The sequence below is a fragment of the Balaenoptera acutorostrata genome, chromosome 2 (assembly GCF_949987535.1).
Source record: "Balaenoptera acutorostrata chromosome 2, mBalAcu1.1, whole genome shotgun sequence".
In the NCBI taxonomy this organism is placed as follows: Eukaryota; Metazoa; Chordata; class Mammalia; order Artiodactyla; family Balaenopteridae; genus Balaenoptera; species Balaenoptera acutorostrata.
The window spans coordinates 133,151,134-133,169,790 of NC_080065.1; positions in this window are offsets into that span (position 1 = coordinate 133,151,134).

An 18,657-nucleotide genomic window follows, 5' to 3' on the forward strand; every position below is an offset into this window, starting at 1 on the left:
TACTGGTGGGAATGGTTAAGAAGGTACAGCCACTTTGAAAAATACACTGCTAGGTTCTTGAAGAGCGCAAGATAAACCTACCATACAAAGCATCCATTCTACTCTTGGGTGTTTAACCAAGAAAAAATGAAAAGAAAAAAAGACTTGTATAGTAATGTTCATAGCACCATTTTTCTTAATAATCAAAAAGTGGCAACAATTCCAGTGTTCATAACCTAGTGAAAAAATAAAACAAAACATGGTATATCAATACAAAATGGAATACTATTAAACATTAAAAAGTATGAACTACTGATGTATATGCTACAGTGTGAATGAACCACAAAAATCTGTAAAGTGAAAGAAGCAGATATAAAAACAACATATTGTTTCATTGTCTTTACAGAAAATGTCTAGAAAAGGTAAAACAAGAGGAATACAATGTAGATGAGTAGTTGCCTTGGGTTGGGGGTAGGAAGAGGGCATGACCTCCAGAGGATGAGAGGGATATATTTGGAGGTGATGTAAACACTCTAAACTTTAATTGTGGTGATGGTTGCTTATCTCTCTCCCTCTCTCTCTCTCTCTCTCTATATATATATTTCAATTATTACATCATGTCTAAAACTGATTAATTTTGGGTATGTAATTACAACAATAAACTGGTTTTTAAAAAGAATAAAATTTCAAGTTTTGTATTCAAACTCTCTTTACCAAAATGTCAGGTTTAAAATACTGTAAGATTTCCTGTGTCTCATTTTCATTACATGTAAAATATAGAGCTGATGTCTACTTAATGTGATTCTTCGAAGAACTGAGTTAGGTAACATGTAGAAAACTGTTTCACAGAGCTTTTGAGGAGACCAGTCATGCAAAAAGGAGGATTTCCATTCATTAGTGGATAATAACTTTAATCGATAACATTTAAATTCCTAGATGATAAGTAAAAGCAGAGCTGATCATTGTTATCTTATTTCTCGCATCTAAATAGGGCTTGATGCATAGTAGACCTTTATTTATGTGGAATTAAAAAAAAAAAAGAATACATAAATGAATACACATGTTCACTGAAGAACTTTTTCACAAAGTCCTCTGCAAAGAAAAAGTGGTGCAATTGGCGAAAAGCATTTTTATAATGTTGCTCTACAAATTAACATTCTAATGGATACTTTCTTTAAGAGGGATATTAGAGATTTTAAATGATTTAATAGCTCTCACACTGATTACTCTTTAGATGTAAAAGTATTGATAAGAACAGCATGCCTAGCATAGCATATGTCATAGATTTCTAGTTGTCATTCAACAGTCAACCTACATTTCTGCCATTACATTCAAGGTCTGAATGATCCTTTGGGCACACAACTAAAGCCTGCTTCTTGTGGCTGGAAAACTGAGGCTAATGGAGAGACATCTGACTTGGCCCTAATAAAGCAAGTCCTAAGTTAATAAAGGCCGTGTTGTCTCCCATCCCAGGAGCACCCACTTACCTCTCAACTGACTTGTGATCAAGAATGAAAAACATACGATAAATTTTTCCCAAGCCTCATAAATCTTATATTATCTTTCTATACGTTCTGAAATTCATTCAATTATAGACATATCCAAGGTCTTAGAGTCAGTATTACCTAAGATCCATGATCATAATATTACCTGGGGTGCTTGTTAGATTTCAATTTCCCATAAACCTCTCCTAGAAGTTCTGAATCTTTAGAACAGACAGAATCCAGTTATCTGTACTTTTTATAAATACCCAAGTAATCTAATATTTGGTCATATTTGGAAAATATCTTTTTGGCTATAGGTATCAAAAATATGTTTATGTCTTAACCCATTACCCAACGAAATAAACAAGGGGCATATTAAAAAAAAATATAACACCATTTAACATTTCATGGAGCAAAATATTTAGGGTTTTAAATTACATTAGGTTTTACATTAGCAAACATATAACTAAGATACTAATTTTTCAAACTGTCATTGAAGAACTGAACATAGAGAGTAAAAATGCTGAAACGAAAGGATCTTAAAGTTAGAAAGAACTTGGAATATACTACATTCCACCTTGTATTCTGCAGGGTTCACCTGGTCCTCTAAGAATGGAAGACCCTGACTCTGCAACTCTAATTGTCTGTAGAATCCACTGCAAAATGGGATCACAGTAGAAGTTGTAGGAATGTGTTGCTCCAGGAAAAAGTCAGCATTCACCATAATGAGCAATAGTAAATTTGCCACCACTTTTTCTGTAGAAAGAATCAAAGAGAAAGTGAAAAAAAATTATTAAAAGAACACATAAAATTAAATGCTGTGGCAGTACACAAAATGTTTCTAAATGAGGAGATCTGAACTATGGGACATTACAGAAAGGCTGTGCTCTACTTCCAGAAGGAGCTGGACCTAAGAAAGGAAGGCATTAGGCATTGTGTTAATCCAGATTTTCCAAGAGGCAGACATAATTTTGGGAGTAAATGGGCAAAGATTTTATGAGGAACACGTGTAACAAAATGGGGGAGTGTTGCAGAAAAGGCTGGCAAAGCTTTAGACCACAAACTCCTTCCAAGTGGAGGAGAGGGGGATGTGAGCTTGGGTGGAGGTGTCCTAGACTACTCTGCACTCTCAGGAAGGTTTCAAAGGCCATCATGATTTCAGGAGACAAAGTTGACAATCACATGATTTCAGTGTGTAATCATGAGTCTGTTCTTTGCTCAATTATGCCCCCTGTGGCTGGAGGTCTGCAAGGCTGATTCTCATGACTTCAGTGAGATCTGCTGTTGAGCATCAGAGCTTTGGAATAACGTCATCTTGGCCACTAGTCAGCCATTAGTAATTCATAATCAATTAAATTAAGCTAAGTTAACTAGTTCGTTCATTTGCAAAACATCCAGCATGGTTATAGTGATAGTTTAATACTACTTTCAGAAGTAAGAATTTTAAGACATGGTAGAAGTGTGTCTCCTTGGCTTTTAGAGAAATATTACAGTTATTTTCTGTGTATGTTGTGCCTACATTATCAGCAAATGAATTTTCTTATCATTTCATGATTTTTTTATTACTTTGGAAGAGTAAATATTCACTATTGTGTTCTTACTTGAGTGCACCACAAAAAAAAAAACCATGTATTGCAATAAGTGTGGCCATTGGTTGCACAGAATGGATGATATTCTTTCGTGCATGTTTCCACATCACTGTATGGACCACATTCTATCTGTCAAATATAGAGAGATAATATACATTTATTAGTCAATGAATATTTGAATACAGTCTTCTTAAATCTTAACATGAAATGCCATACATCCAGAAAAGGATAAATACAATATATGTTTAGGGTTAAAGAGAAAACTTTATGGAGTCACATCCAGTAAATAAGAAACTATTATCAATATTTTTATAGAAATAGTGTATCAACAAAAAGGCCATGCAACTGGCTGAATGTATTTTTATAATGTAACCAATTTCCCACCCTTACCCATGATCTTCCCCTCCTAGGTGATATTTTTCTTATCACTCACACACACAGACACACACACACACACACACACACACAAACCCAAGTAAGTCACCAAACTGAGTTTCTACCTCCCTCTAGAATTTCACTACATATCAATACATATATATGTTCACTATATTTATATATTTTGTAGTTTTGGGTATCTTGGTAATTTTCACAAATAAATGATACAATATGTATTCTTATATGCCTTTCTTTTTATACCCCTGTACTGATGTTTAGAGCTGTAATTTATTTTCACCCTTAAGTAATATTCCACTATTTGGTCATATAGAAATCATCACTGTTTATTCTCCTACACACTGGTAATTGGGATGGTGCTTTTTTCCCTTTCATTTTGTTAGGATGAATAACTCTACTCTAAACATAACTTCTATAGCTCTCAGTTTTGTGTGGAGCAAGTAACGACCCATGATAGGAAATTTAAGGTAATAGGATAAATACGCTACCACCTTGTATAGACACTGCTAAATGGTTTTGTATTACTTGCTAGATTCTATTTCTTAACCTTGGTGTAATAATACATACACATTTTTACTTTTTGAAGAATGAGTGTTTTTTACATTCTGTTTGATCAATTTTACTGTGATTTTAAAAATTGAAAATGGTTAAAAATTTACATTTCAACTTCCAAATGAACCAGCAGTAACTTACCCAATGCTGGTAACTTGATGTTTTTGTAAGAGCAGTTTCTGCAACCAAAGAACAGTTTAAAAAAATAAGAAGCCCACACACACATTGGCAGTAGAAGTCTATGTAAGTGGCCTATTCAAGGAACTACAACTAATGAGGTAAGAATTTTGTGGTAGTAACAAAAATATAAATTCTCAAATATATACGAATCTTAGAAAAAATAATTCCCCAATTAATCTAGCTTTGTGAAAAATGGTATTATGTATTATTTTTTTTTAGTAACTCCTAATATCCTTCTTGAAGATACCAATTTTTTAAAGCTCTGTAAAAGAGACATTCCATTGTGATGAAAGACAATGCCCTGGGTGAAGTCACTTAAATGTGAAGAAATTCTGCTCAGTATCAGGGTATTATTCGATACCTATATAACAGCTCCTTTTTTTCCCCAAATTTTATGGGCCACCTTGAGCTTTAAGGAAGATAACTGGTCAACTGAGGTATGAATGAGTTCTTTCTTAACACAAGGCCTTAATTTCAGGGACTCAGAGCTGATAACTAAAACATTAGATTTTCAAGGAATACCAGATCTAGAAGAGCTCATTCTTTCCCCACACTTTGTAATTACAACCATAGAATCTGGGCCCCAAAAGGAAAAATAATTTAGTTAAACAAAGAGGTAAGGTCTACTGCCCATTCTAATGCACCACTCTGTTTTAACTTCTCTAATATGGGAAATGAGAAGAAGCAATTCAATGATGAAATATTTAAAAGGAATTTATAGTAAACCCTGTGTCACTTTACCAATTTAAGAATTACGAATCAATGAAACCACCACTACATTCCTACGTTACAGCAAAATGCTTCCTGCATTTCTAGGATATATGAAGTGTTTTCCCCAAGACTGAAAACTTTACTCACCAGAATAAAGAGTAACGGCCAAGATGATGAAAATCACTTTGATCCATGAAGAGGTGAGAGGCATTTTATCGAATCTGTCAGAGAAACACCTCAGGATGTCTGTAACAATGACACAGAGATACATGGCCCATTTCCAACAGACAGGCAAATGAAATCTAGACAATCTTAGAAAGTGTCTTACTTGTAGAGGAACTACTCCAACCCCCTAGATCCCAAGTTAAGGTGGACTGTCCCATCTGTTGCTCCCCCAACCCTACAATTCAGCAAGAAATATCATGTCATCAGAAGACTGCCCTAAAGTGTGACAGAAAACCCATGAAAAGTGCTCTGTGAATAAGTGAGAAGAAGCTGATTATTCTCCCAAATCTTTGAGTCAACCCACAAGGAGCCTGGCTACACTTTGAGTAAACATGCACATTTGAACCTCCGTGTGTTCTTCTGACAAATAGGAATAGGTATTTCTGGAATAATAAATCTGGAGCAATACTCACAGCAGTGTTCCAGGGCTACTTCCCTAGGTTCTCCACTTGACCTGCCTGACGGAGAGATCAAGAGTGAAGCAACAGTGGCTATCTAATTCACCTTTCCTTCCTGACCATCCATTTCCGCTCTTACTGACTTGTGAGTGAGGAGATTGGTAGGGTAATACAGAGCACTCAGGGCAGATAAGAGGCAGAGATATTCCGTGTCCTGCCTGGGGGGTATTCAGTAGGTCAGGAGAGATGCCTCACAGATATCTTGCAATACATGTTCCCTCAGCAGGGGGCTTGGGACAGTTTGATCTGATGAACCCAGAAGTATGAGGAGGAAAGAAGGAAATACCTGCAGTTATAGATTTTACAGTAAGAAGATATGTGGGAAAAAAAGAAAAAAATGTGAAAACTTTCCAAGCATGTGAGTTGGAAAGGAACAAGAGAATCAAACTGGAAAAAAGAAGAAAGATTTGGAAATGTCAATTCAACTGGGGTCTAAACTCTTAGCATTTTTAAGAAAAATCACCATTTGCTAAAGTATCTCTTATACCAACTACCTATTAAAGAAAGAATAAAACTTGATGAAAGTGCTGGGGAGAAAAAAAAGTTTTTTTTCTCTCTACCCTTCTAAGTTCTTCTGGTTGGTCTAAGAATTAAATTGACATAAGAGACATTCACAGGAGAAAATAAAATTTAATTATTTAAATATGGCGAATCCAAACATAAGAAATCCCAAAGACAGGCAAAATGATACACATACATACACACACACACACACACACACACACACACACACACACACACACACACACACAATGAGATGCAGGGATTTGCTAGGTTCCTCCCTGTCTACCACACCCAGTTTATATTATACTCTAGGTATCTCTGGTGATAGCTCCCTTCCTGGAACAGGTCCTCTATTTACATTCTTTAGGCAGTTAGGTCAAAGGTCCTTCCTTAGTCTTTTCTTTCTTAAAAACAGTCAACCTAAAATAATCCTCATGCCAAAGAGATCCATTTAGGGGTGGCAAATTTTCCTTCCCTTCAAAAGCAAATCTATTAGAGGCCAAGTTAATGTTGTTCAATAAATTTTCATTCTAATGAATACATAAAATAAAGAATAGACACCTGAGATGTTAAATTATATTTATAATTTATTTATAAATTATAACGGGTGTTATATTTATCACCCTTCCATTCCCCAAAATATTTATGGAGTCATTACCATGAATCTGACATAGTAATTATGGTATACTGTTGTTTTCAAATATTAATTGTACATTTCATTAGAAAAAAAATTTTAAATGAGCATTTGGCTTTCCAGTTAAGCATAATTCTCACTGGCTTAGAGGTGGAGAGGAATGGACCACCATCTGTCATCTACCCCAAAATGGAAGACTTAAGTTGTGGATGGCAGCGCAGATCTATCCATCTACCTTGGAACCATTACATGGAAACAAATAAAATCGTAAATAAGGATGCTATAGTCTTTTACGTCTGTTATATAGTTTAGCCTGTATCCTAACAAATACAGTGAACTTCAACCAACCTTCTGTACGGAGCTGCATTTCTTTGTATGTTAAACACATGTATTATGTCAGTCTCAGTCTAATGATGGAGATGCTAATGGCTAGGAATGTGTGAGGCCTGGAATACTTATGGCAGCCCCATTTCCCCAGTGAGTCAGTGCTGTGGCTGGAATGGCCCTTGTGGTTCTTACTATGATTGCAGGACACAATTCGGGAATGCAAAGTGGATCATATTGTCTGTTTTTCCAGTTATGCTCCAGACATAGGCCATGTGCAATTTTATGTGCTCTCCAAATTAATCTGTATTTTGGGGGTTGGGGGTGGAGATGTGTGAGGAGATCTGATTTACCCAGGTGTCATTTTCTAATAGGGATCAGGAAATCTTCTTAATCTTAATGTTAGTGCCTTTTTTCTGCCTGGCAAAACTAAAATTATGCTAGTAAACAAAGGATCACTTAGGCTCTTGAGAACAAGGGAAAAGGAGCCCCAGGGAGGCAACAGGTAATTAGTAGCTAAAGGACTCTGAATCTTTAGCAGATAAAACTCTCTTTAGTTGGAGGGTGCAGGCAGTTTTCTTTTCGCATGTTAATTTAATTTCTAAAGTGCTTCTAAAGGCACTCGAAAAGTGGACACTAGTGCTAAGCATATTGAAAGACCTTCTAACTTACCTCACCCTTCTCTATACTCTTTTTCTTGTGATTCATACTTGAATTCAGCCTCCATCTCCTGCCCCAGAAGACACAAGTCCCCAACATACTTTTTGTCTATCATCAGGTGTACATGGTTCATGGATGTTCATGAACAAATAGATTTCAGTTGCACAAAATAAAATGTTACATTTCTTCACATTCAAGTTTTACCATAAATAATAACTGCATAATATAAGCAATGAAGAGCCAATGGAAGACTTGAGTAGGGCAACTAGATCAGATTTGTGTCTCAGAAATAGCATTCTTGAAACTCCTAAATATTGAGAGAATGGATAGATTTCCCTAGAAGTCACAAAGAAGGCATATCACATTCATATATGAAAAGACTATATTAGAGAGGGTGCACTGACATGTCTGAGCTGTGGCTGCTCTGGGAATTTTCGCTACTCAGTGTACCAAGGCTCTGCATTACCTTTTCAATTTTTACTTTAAATTTGCCAGAAAGTGATATGGGAAATCCCTTCACTTAAGAAGAAGGACAAAGAGGAAGACTGGCTGCAACCCCATGAAATCACTGATAATAAAACTAACTTGTAGAAGTTAAAAAAATGTATACAAATATGAATTTATACAACAACTAAGTGGAGAAGCTGGCATTAAAACTCAGTTCTACAGCCCCATCCATCAGCAGACAGGGTGCCTAAAGCCATATTGAGCTCACAGCCACCTCTAAACACACCCCTTGCCATGGCCCTGCCCACCAGAGGAACAAGACCCAGCTCTACCCACCAATGGGCAGGTACCAGTCCCTCTCACCAGGAAGCCTGCACAAGCCTCAGGACCAACCTCACCCACCAGAGGGCACAGACTAGAAGCAAGAGGAGCTATGATCCTACAGCCACAGAAAGTAGAGCACAAACACAGAAAGATAGACAAAATGAGAGGGCAGAGAAATATGCTCTAGAAGAAGGAACAAGTAAAAACCCACAAGAACAACTAAATGAAGTGGAGATAGGCAACCGACCTGAAAAAGACTTTAGAGTAATGATAGTAAAGATGATCCAAGATCTCGGAAAAAGAATGGAAGCACAGACTGAGAAGTTATAAGATATGTATAACAAAGAGCTAGAAGATTTAAAGAACGAATAAACAGAGATGAACAATAACTGGATTGAAAAATACACTAGAAGGAATCAATAGCAGAATAGCTAAGGCAGAAGAACAAATAAGTGAGCTGGAAGACAATGGCTGAAATCGTTGCCACAGAACAGAATAAAGAAAAAAGAATGAAAAGAAATGAGGACAGTCTCAGAGACCCTCTGGGGCAACATTAAAAGCACCAACGTTCGCATCATAGGGGTCCCAGAAGGAGCAGAGAGATAGGGCCTGAGAAAATATTATAAGAGATTATGGCTGAAAACTTCTCTAACATGAGAAAGGAAACACTCATTCAAGTCCAGGAAGCACAGAGAGTCCCACACACAATAAACCCAAGGAGGAACACACTGAGACACACATTAATCAAACTGACAAAAATCAAAGACAAAGAAAAAATATTAAAAGCAACAAGGGAAAAGCAACAAATAACATACAAGGGAATCCTCATAAGGTTATCAGCTGATTTTTTCTAGCAGAAACTCTGCAGGCCAGAAGGGAGTAGCATGATATATTTAAAGTGATTAAAGGGAAAAACCTACAACCAAGAGTATTCTACTCAGCAAGGCTCTCATTCAGATTCAACAGAGAAATCAAAAGTATAACAGACAAGCAAAAGCTAAGAAAATTCAGCACCACCACACCAGCTTTACAAGAAATCTTAAAGGAACTTCTCTAGGCAGAAAAGAAAAAGCCACAACTAGAATCAAGAAAATTATGAATGGGAAAGCTCACCAGTAAAGGCAAACATAAAGTAAAGGTAGAAAATCATCCACACACAAATATGATACCAAAACCAGCAATCATGAGAAAAGAGTACTAATGCATGATAGGAAATGCATTGGAAATTAAGACACCAGCAACTTAAAACAATCTTGTACATATACAGACTGCTGTATCAAACTTCATGAGAACCACAAACCAAAATTTGCAGCAGAAACAAAAAAGAGAAAGCAATCCAGGGGACTTCCCTGGTGGTCCAGTGGTAAAGAATCTGCCTTCCAGTGCATGGGATGTGAGTTCAATTGCTGGTCGGGGAACTAGGTTCCAACATGCCACGGGGAAGCTGAGCCCAGACACCTCAACTAGAGAGCCCGTGGGCAGCAAACTACAGAGCCCACGTGCTCTGGAGCCCATGTGCCGCAAATACAGAGCCCATGTGCTCTGCAGCCTGCGCGCCACAACTAGAGAAGAGAAAAAGCCCACACGCCATGAGGAAAGATCCCGCATGCCTCAACGAAGATTCCATGTGCTGCAACAAAGATCTGACGCACCCAAAAAATATTAAAACTAACTAACTAAATAAATATATATTTAGAAAAAGCAATCCAAACACAACAATAAAGATAGACATCAAACCACAAGAGAAGAGAACAAAAGAGGAAGGTAAGATAAAAGACCTTCAAAAACAAATCCGGGGACTTCCCTGGTGGTGCAGTGGGTAAGACTCTACGCTCCCAGTGCAGGGCGCCTGGGTTTGATCCCTGGTCAGGGAACTAGATCCCACATGCATGCCGCAACTAAGAGTTCACATTGCTGCAACTAAGAGTCTGCATGTCGCAAATAAGAGGGCTGCATGCCGCAACTAAGAAGCATGCATGGCAGGGCTTCCCTGGTAGTGCAGTGGTTGAGAATCTGCTTGCCAATGCAGGGGACATGGGTTCGAGCCCTGGTCTGGGAAGATCCCACATGCCGCGGAGCAACTAGGCCCGTGAGCCACAACTACTGAGCCTGCGCATCTGGAGCTTGTGCTCCGCAACAAGAGAGGTCACGACAGTGAGAGGCCCGCGCACTGCAATGAAGAGTGGCCCCCACTCACTGCAACTAGAGAAAGCCCTCACACAGAAACGAAGACCCAACACAGCCAAAAATAAATAAATAAATAGCATTCCCTTTAAAAAAAAAAAAAAAAAAAAGAAGCACGCATGCCACAACCAAGAGTCTGCATGCCACGATTTAAGAGTCTGGATGCCGCAACTAAGAAGGCCGCATGCTGCAACTAAATAAAAGATCCCACATGCTGCAACAAAGATCTCGTGTGCTGCAACTAAGACCTGGCACAGACTAAATAAATAAATAAATCTTTAAAAAAATCCAAAACAATTAACAAAACAGCAAAGAACATACATATTGATAATTACCTTAAATGTAAATGGATTAAATGCTCCAACCAAAATACACAGACTGGCTGAATGGATACAAAAACAAGACTCTTATATAGGCTGACTACAAGAGACCCACCTCAGATCTAGGGACACATACAGACTGAAAGGGAGGGGATGGAAAAAGGTATTCCATGGAAATGGAAATCAAAAGAAAGCTGGAGTAGCAATACTCATATCAGAGAAAATAGACTTTAAAATAAAGAATGTTACAAGAGACAAAGAAGGACATTACATAATGATCAAAGGATCAATCCAAAAAGAAAATATAACAATTGTAAATATATATGAACCCAACATAAGGGCACCTCAATATATAAGGCAAATGCTAACAGCCATAAAAGGAAAAATTGACAGTAGCACAATAATAGTGGGGGACTTTAACACCCCACTTTCATCAATGGACAGATCATCCAGACAGAAGATCAATAAGGCAAAACAGGCCTTAAATGACACATTAGATCAGATGGACTTAATTGATATTTATAGAGCATTCTATCTGAAAGCAGGAGAATACACTTCCTTCTGAAGTGCACATGGAACATTCTCCAGGATAGATCACATCTTGGGCCACAAATCAAGCCTTGGTAAATTCAAGAAATTGAAATCATATGAAGCATCTTTTCCAACCACAATGCTATGAAATTAGAAATAAATTACAGGAAAAAAGAAACTGTAAAAAACACAAACACATAGAGGCTAAACAATATGCTACTAAACAACCAATGGATCACGGAAGAAATCAAAGAGGAAATCAAAAAATATCTAGAGATAAATGGCAACAAAAACACGACAGTCCAAAACATGTAGGATGCAGCAAAAACAGTTCTAAGAGAGAAGTTTATAGTGATACAAGCTTACCTCAGGAAACAAGCAAAACCTCAAATAAACAACCTAACCTTATATCTAAGCAACTAGAGAAAGAAGAACAAACAAATCCCAAAGTTAAGTAGAAAGAAAGAAATCATACAGATCAGAGCAGAAATTTTAAAAAAACAAAACAGAGGAAAACAACAGAAAAGATGAAACTAAAAGCTGGTTCTTTGAGAAGATAAACAAAATTGATAAACCCTTAGCCAGACTCATCAAGAAAAAAAGGGAGAGGACTCAAATCAATAAAATTAGAAATGACAAAGGAGAAGTTACAACTGACACCACAGATATACAAAGGATCATAGGAGACTACTACAAACAACTATATGCCAATAACATGGACAACCTAGAAGAAATGGACAAATTCTTAGAAAGATACAACCTTCCAAGACTGCACCAGTAAGAAACAGAAAATATGAACAGACCAATCACAAGTAATGAAATTTAAACAGTGATTTTAAAACTTCCAACAAACAGAAGTCTAGGGCCAGATGGCTTCACAGGCAAATTCTATCAAACATTTAGAGAAGAGTTAACACCTACCCTTCTGAAACTCTTCCAAAATATTGGAGAGGAAGGCACACTCCCAAGCTCATTCTATGAGGCCACCATCACCCTGATAACAAAACCAGACAAAGATACCACAAAAAAAGAAAATTACAGGCCAATATCACTGATGAACATAGACACAAAAACCCTCAACCAAATTTAGCAAACTGAATCCAACAACACATTAAAAGGATCATACACCATGATCAAGTAGAATTTATCCCAGGGATGAAAGAAAATCAACCAGTGTGATACACCACATTAACAAATTGAAGAATAAAGACAATATGATCATCTCAATAGATACAGAAAACGCTTTTGATAAAATTCAACATCCACTTATGATAAAAACTCTCCAGAAAGTGGGAATATAGGGAACTTACCTCAACATAATAAAGGCCATATATGACAAACTGACAGCTAACATCATTCTCAATGGTGAAAAGCTGAAAGCAATGTGCCTAATATCAGGAAAAAGGCAAGGATGTCCACTGTTGCCGCTTTTATTCAACACAGTTTTGGAAGTCCTAGCCATGGCAATCAGAGAAGAAAAAGAAATAAAAGGAATCCAAATTGGAAAAGAAGAAGTGAAACTGTCACTGTTTGCAGATGACATGATACTATACCTAGAAAATCCTAAAGATGCTACCAGAAAACTACTAGAGCTCATCAGTAAATCTGGTCATGTTGCGGGATACAAAATTAATACACAGAAATCTGTTACATTCCTATACACTAACAATGAAAAGATTAGAAAGAGAAATTTAGGAAGCAGTCCCCTTTACCATCTCATCAAAAAGAATAAAATACCTAGGAATAAACCTACCTAAGGAGACAAAAGATCTGTATTCTGAAAACTATAAGATGCTGATGAAAGAAATCAAAGATGACACAAACAGATAGAAAGATATGCCATGTTCTTGGATTGTAAGAATCAATATTGTCAAAATGACTGTACTACCCAAGGCAATCTACAGATTCAGTGCAATCCTTCTCAAATTACCAATGGCATTTTTCACAGAACTAGAACAAAAATTGTAAAATTTGTATGGAGACACAAAAGACCCTGAATAGCCAAAGCAATCCTGAGAAAGAAAAATGGAACTGGAGGAATCAGACTCCCTGGCTTCAGACTATACTATTAAGCTACAGTAATCAAAACAGTATGGCACTGGCACAGAAACAGAAATATAGATCAATGCAACAGAATAGAAAGCCCAGAAATAAACCCACACACCTACAGTCAATTAATCTACTACAAAGGAGGCAAGAATATACAATGGAGAAAAGACAGTCTCTTTAATAAGTGGTTCTGGGAAAACTGGCAGCTACACGTAAAAGAATGAAATTAGAACATTCTCTAACACCATACACAAAAATAAACTCAAAATGGATTAAAGACCTAATTATAAAGGCTGGACACTATAAAACTCTTAAAGGAAAACATAGGCAGAACACTCTTTGACATAAATCTCAGCAATATATTTTTTGATCCACCTCCTCGAGTAATGCAAATAAAAACAGAAATAAACAAGGCAACCTAATTAAACTAAAAAGCTTCTGCACAGCAAAAGAAACCATAAATAAAACGAAAAGACAACCCACCGAATGGGAGAAAATATTTGCAAATGAAGCAGCTCAATACTCCCACAAAGAAACAAAAAAATGGGCAGATCTAAACAGACATTTCTCCAAGGAAGACATACAAATGGCCAAAAAGCACATGAAAAGATGCTCAACATCACTAATTATCAGAGAAATGCAAATCAAATCTACAATGAGGTATCGCCTCACACCATTCAGAATGTCCATCATGAAAAGGTCTACAAAAAATAAACGCTGGAGAGGGTGTGAAGAAGAGGGAACCCTCCTAACTGTTGGTGGGAATGTAAACTGGCACAAATACTATGGAGAACAAATAGAGGTTCCTTAAAAAACTAAAACTAGAACTACCAAATGATCCAGCAATCCCACTCCTGGGCACATATCTAGCGAAAACCATTATTCGAAAAGATACATGCACCCCAATGTTCACTGCAGCACAATTTACAATAGCCAAGACATGGAAGCAACCTAAATGTCCACTGATGGAGGAATGGATAAAGAAGATGTGGTACATATACACAATGGAATATTACTCAGCCATAAAACAGAACAAAATAATGCCATTTGCAGCAACAGGGATGGACCTAAAGATTATCATACTAAGTGAAGTAAGTGAGACAAAGACAAATATCATATGCTATCACTCATAAATGGAATCTAATTTTAAAATAAGATACAAATGAACTTCTTTACAAAACAGAAACAGACTCACAGACTTCAAAACAAACATCATTACCAAAGGGGAAATGTGGGGGGAGGGATAAATCAGGATCTTGGGATTAACATATACACACTACTATATATAATATGGATACCCAACAGGTACCTACTATATAACACGGTGAACTCTACTCAATATTCTGTGGCAACCTATGTGAGAAAAGAATCTGAAAAAGAATGAATATATGTATATGTATAACTGACTTTGCTGTACACCTGAAACTAACACAAAATTGTAAATCAACTATAATCAAATAAAATTTAAAAAAATTCAGTTCTGCCTTTCTGAGAAAAATAAAGCTTATCTTCATCCCAATAAATTCCCCTAGCTTCTTCATCTATGTCCAAGGAAGGCATTTATAAATAGAAAACTGACAATTCCAAAATGTATTTTGATACAGAGGAACAGTTAAATAATACCACAAGGAAGCTAACAGGCAAATGCAGAACGTGGTATGTTCTGTGAAAAAACTGACCCAATTTAAACAAGTCAAGGACACAGAGAAAGAAAAGGAAGACAAGTAGGCTGCTCCAAATTAAGAGTTGTTAAGAGACATAACCACCAGTGTCAAGAGTGGACCTTCTTTGGATTCTTACTCAAACTCTAAAAACAAAGCATGTTTGAGACAACAGGGCAATTTGATTATAAACATTTATCATTTTAGATGATACAAAAGAATTACTGTTAACCTTAAGTGTGTGAATCTCAGTAAGATTATTGAAGAAAATGTTCGTGTGTATAAGAGATGCCGGCTGAAGTTGTAGGAATGAAATGACTATACCTGAAACACTTTATAATGCTTGAGGATTTTTCTAAAAAATTGAATAGGTAAAGTAAATGTGCCAATCTTGATAATTACCGAATCTATATGATAGGTATATATGAGTTCATTATGTTATTTTCTATATTTTTGTGTATGTTTGAACCTTTTGTAATAAAAGTACTAATGTAAAAAGAGACTATATTATAAAGATGTTACTTTTACCAAATTTATGTGACTCCAATAAAAATTCCAGTAGGGGGCTTCCCTGGTGGTGCAGTGGTTGAGAATCTGCCTGCCAATGCAGGGGACACGGGCTCGAGCCCTGGCCTGGGAAGATCCCACATGCCACGGAGCAACTGGGCCCGTGAGCCACAACTACTGAGCCTGCGCGTCTGGAGCCTGTGCTCCGCAACAAGAGAGGCCGCAACAGTGAGAGGCCCGCGCACCGCGATGAAGAGTGGCCCCCGCTCGCCACAACTAAAGAAAGCCCTCGCACAGAAACGAAGACCCAACACAGCCAAAAATAAATAAATAAATAAATAAATAAATAAATAAAATTCCAGTAGAATTATGTCTTAGTGGACTAGACACAGTGTGTCTAAAATATATCCATGATGACACACTCTCAAGAATATCCAAGAACACAGTTTTTAAAAAATGGATGGATTTCTTTGTTCCTTCCTTCTGTACATATTACTGAATACTAATCCAGTGATTTAAGAAAAACAAAAACAAAACCCTGCAATGCACTGCAGTTACAAGGTCAAAATTGGGTAAAGATAGGGTCTTCTCCTTCATAGAGCATGCAATCTAATTATCTAGGGGGTAGTATTGTGGAGAGATTAGAAGTACTGACTGTGGAGAGAAGGAGATAGGGGGCAAAATCAGAAACACTGCCAAGAAAGGCAAAGGGTATCATACAAGACTGGTCTAAGAAGACTATGGATAGTAAATTACAGGGAACATTCATTCTCTAAGATGAAAGAAAACTTAGAGAAAGTAATGGAACATGGGCTTTGGAGTTAAAGGTACCTGTGTTTGAATCCCATCTCTGCCCATTCGTAGCTTTGTTAGTAGCTAGTTAGCTTCAGCAAATGACTTTACTCCCCTCAGCCTCATTTTCTTTTTCCCTTACACAAGTTTCAGAGTGATATAAACCTCATGGGATTATTGTGAGGAATAAATACGATGAGAAATGTAAACCGCATAGCCAGGTACTGGCAAAAAGAAAGGAATGGCTGAATGTGTAAATCCCTAGGTAAGTTGATATGGAGAGAAGGATAAAAGCAGAAAGATAGATGATAAAATTTTCAGAATTACAAGGCAAAGGGGAAAAAAGTGGAGCTAGTTCATCCTGAGGTTTCCCTACGCAGTAAAGAAGAGGTGAAGTTTACTACTCAAAGTAATGTAGCAGAGGTGTGGTCAGACAGTTGAAAAAATTGGATTAAAAAAGGAAATTATATGGAGATGGGTGGCATAGGTGGCAACCTGACATTAAATAATAAGAGACCTCCTTAGGAGTCTAGAGGGCCTAGGTCAGTAGTGATGATAGCAGGATTGTAGACTCCATTGTATGGAAGTTGTTCCATCCTTGCTCCACAGCCAAGGTCTGGAGCAGGAAAATAGCATGCTGAATTTATCCCGGCTTGGAAGAAAGAGGGAAGAATCAAGAACTGGATGTCAAGAGAGTATGGTCATGTCAAGGGGCTAAATATAAATGTCAGTCTATGGGACTCAGACTGAGAAGGGAAGACAAGCAGCAAAAGGAGTACTAACTACTCTAGGAGAGTTTAAGTGTGTGAGACAGAAATTTTCCAGATTATGGCAAAATTTCAGGCTTGCCTACGTTAAGGTGGAGTGGAGGGAAACACATGAAGACTTCAGAAGACTTAGGTATTGCAAAGATTATTAGTCGTGGTGCTGGAGTTTCCCTGGCTGATGTCAGAAATCATGTCCTACAAAGATCAAACAGACAACCCTTCTGAGAAGCAGGATGGGCTAAATGACCTCTGGAGGCAGAGACCAGGAAAATCAATCAGCCTTGAATTTGGTGAATGTATACCAGATTACCTGGAATGAGGTAGGTAATTAACCTGCTTTGCAAATGTCATCTTGTTCTCATGATCCACAATCAGAAACCACAAGTACAGAACCTCCAGGTCTGTCCCTGCCTGCTGGAGCATGAAACATCAGAGGAGGTGGTTTAAGAGAGAGGTCAAACTAGGAAACAGCCATTAGCGCGATATCTTGCCAATCAACTGGCCACTCAACTGAGCAAGGAGCCTGCCTCCTCTGCGCAACATGCCCCTGGGCCACAGACTCATGGAACAGCAACTTTGCTCAAGGCTAGGGTGAAAGGGTGACCTCAGGGTGACTACAGTGACCTGTAGGGTGACTACAGTGGGCTCACATTTTGCAGCAAGCTCATTCAGGTAAACATCTCTTCACCTCCTTATTCTAAGTCAGTGATGGTATCTCTTTGGCTTTCTTCCCTGTCACTAGGTTTCCCAGTATGTTTGTTTTCCTCCAGCACCCTCCTTTTGTTTCCTCTGCACAGCTAATATGGTTCTCCCTCATTTCTCTACGTGCCCACCAGCTGCAATTTGGAGAAGAGACAGAATGAGTAGAGTAGGGCATGGGAAGTTGAGTAAATGACTTGGAAAGTATCTTCTCTCTGGGCCAAATATTTCCATTCTTACAAAAGAAGAGTTTGGCTAAAGAAATTGGTAATTTAATATAGTTAAACTCTACTTATATTAATATCAGTTGATATTCTCAGTATCCTGTGACGTTCATGCTTTTTCTGAGGCTCATACTTCTAAGAAATGTTGAAGCTAGAATTTGAACTTACCAGTGTCATCAAAATCATGTGTACCTATATATGAATCATAAAAATGATAAAAATCAATTATCCTGATATGTGTATCAGGAAAGGTATACATAATTTTTATGACCCCAGACCAATAATTCCATTTTCGATCTATTCTTCGTATTTGAGCACATGTAACTGGCCTGGAAGAAGAAACTTACTTAGGAAATGGAGGACTTCCATGTGGGAGAAACTGGTCTATCCCAGGAAATCAAACAACGTGTATTATAAAGTGACACATCCCTGATAGTGCAGCATAGTCCTCAGTTCACA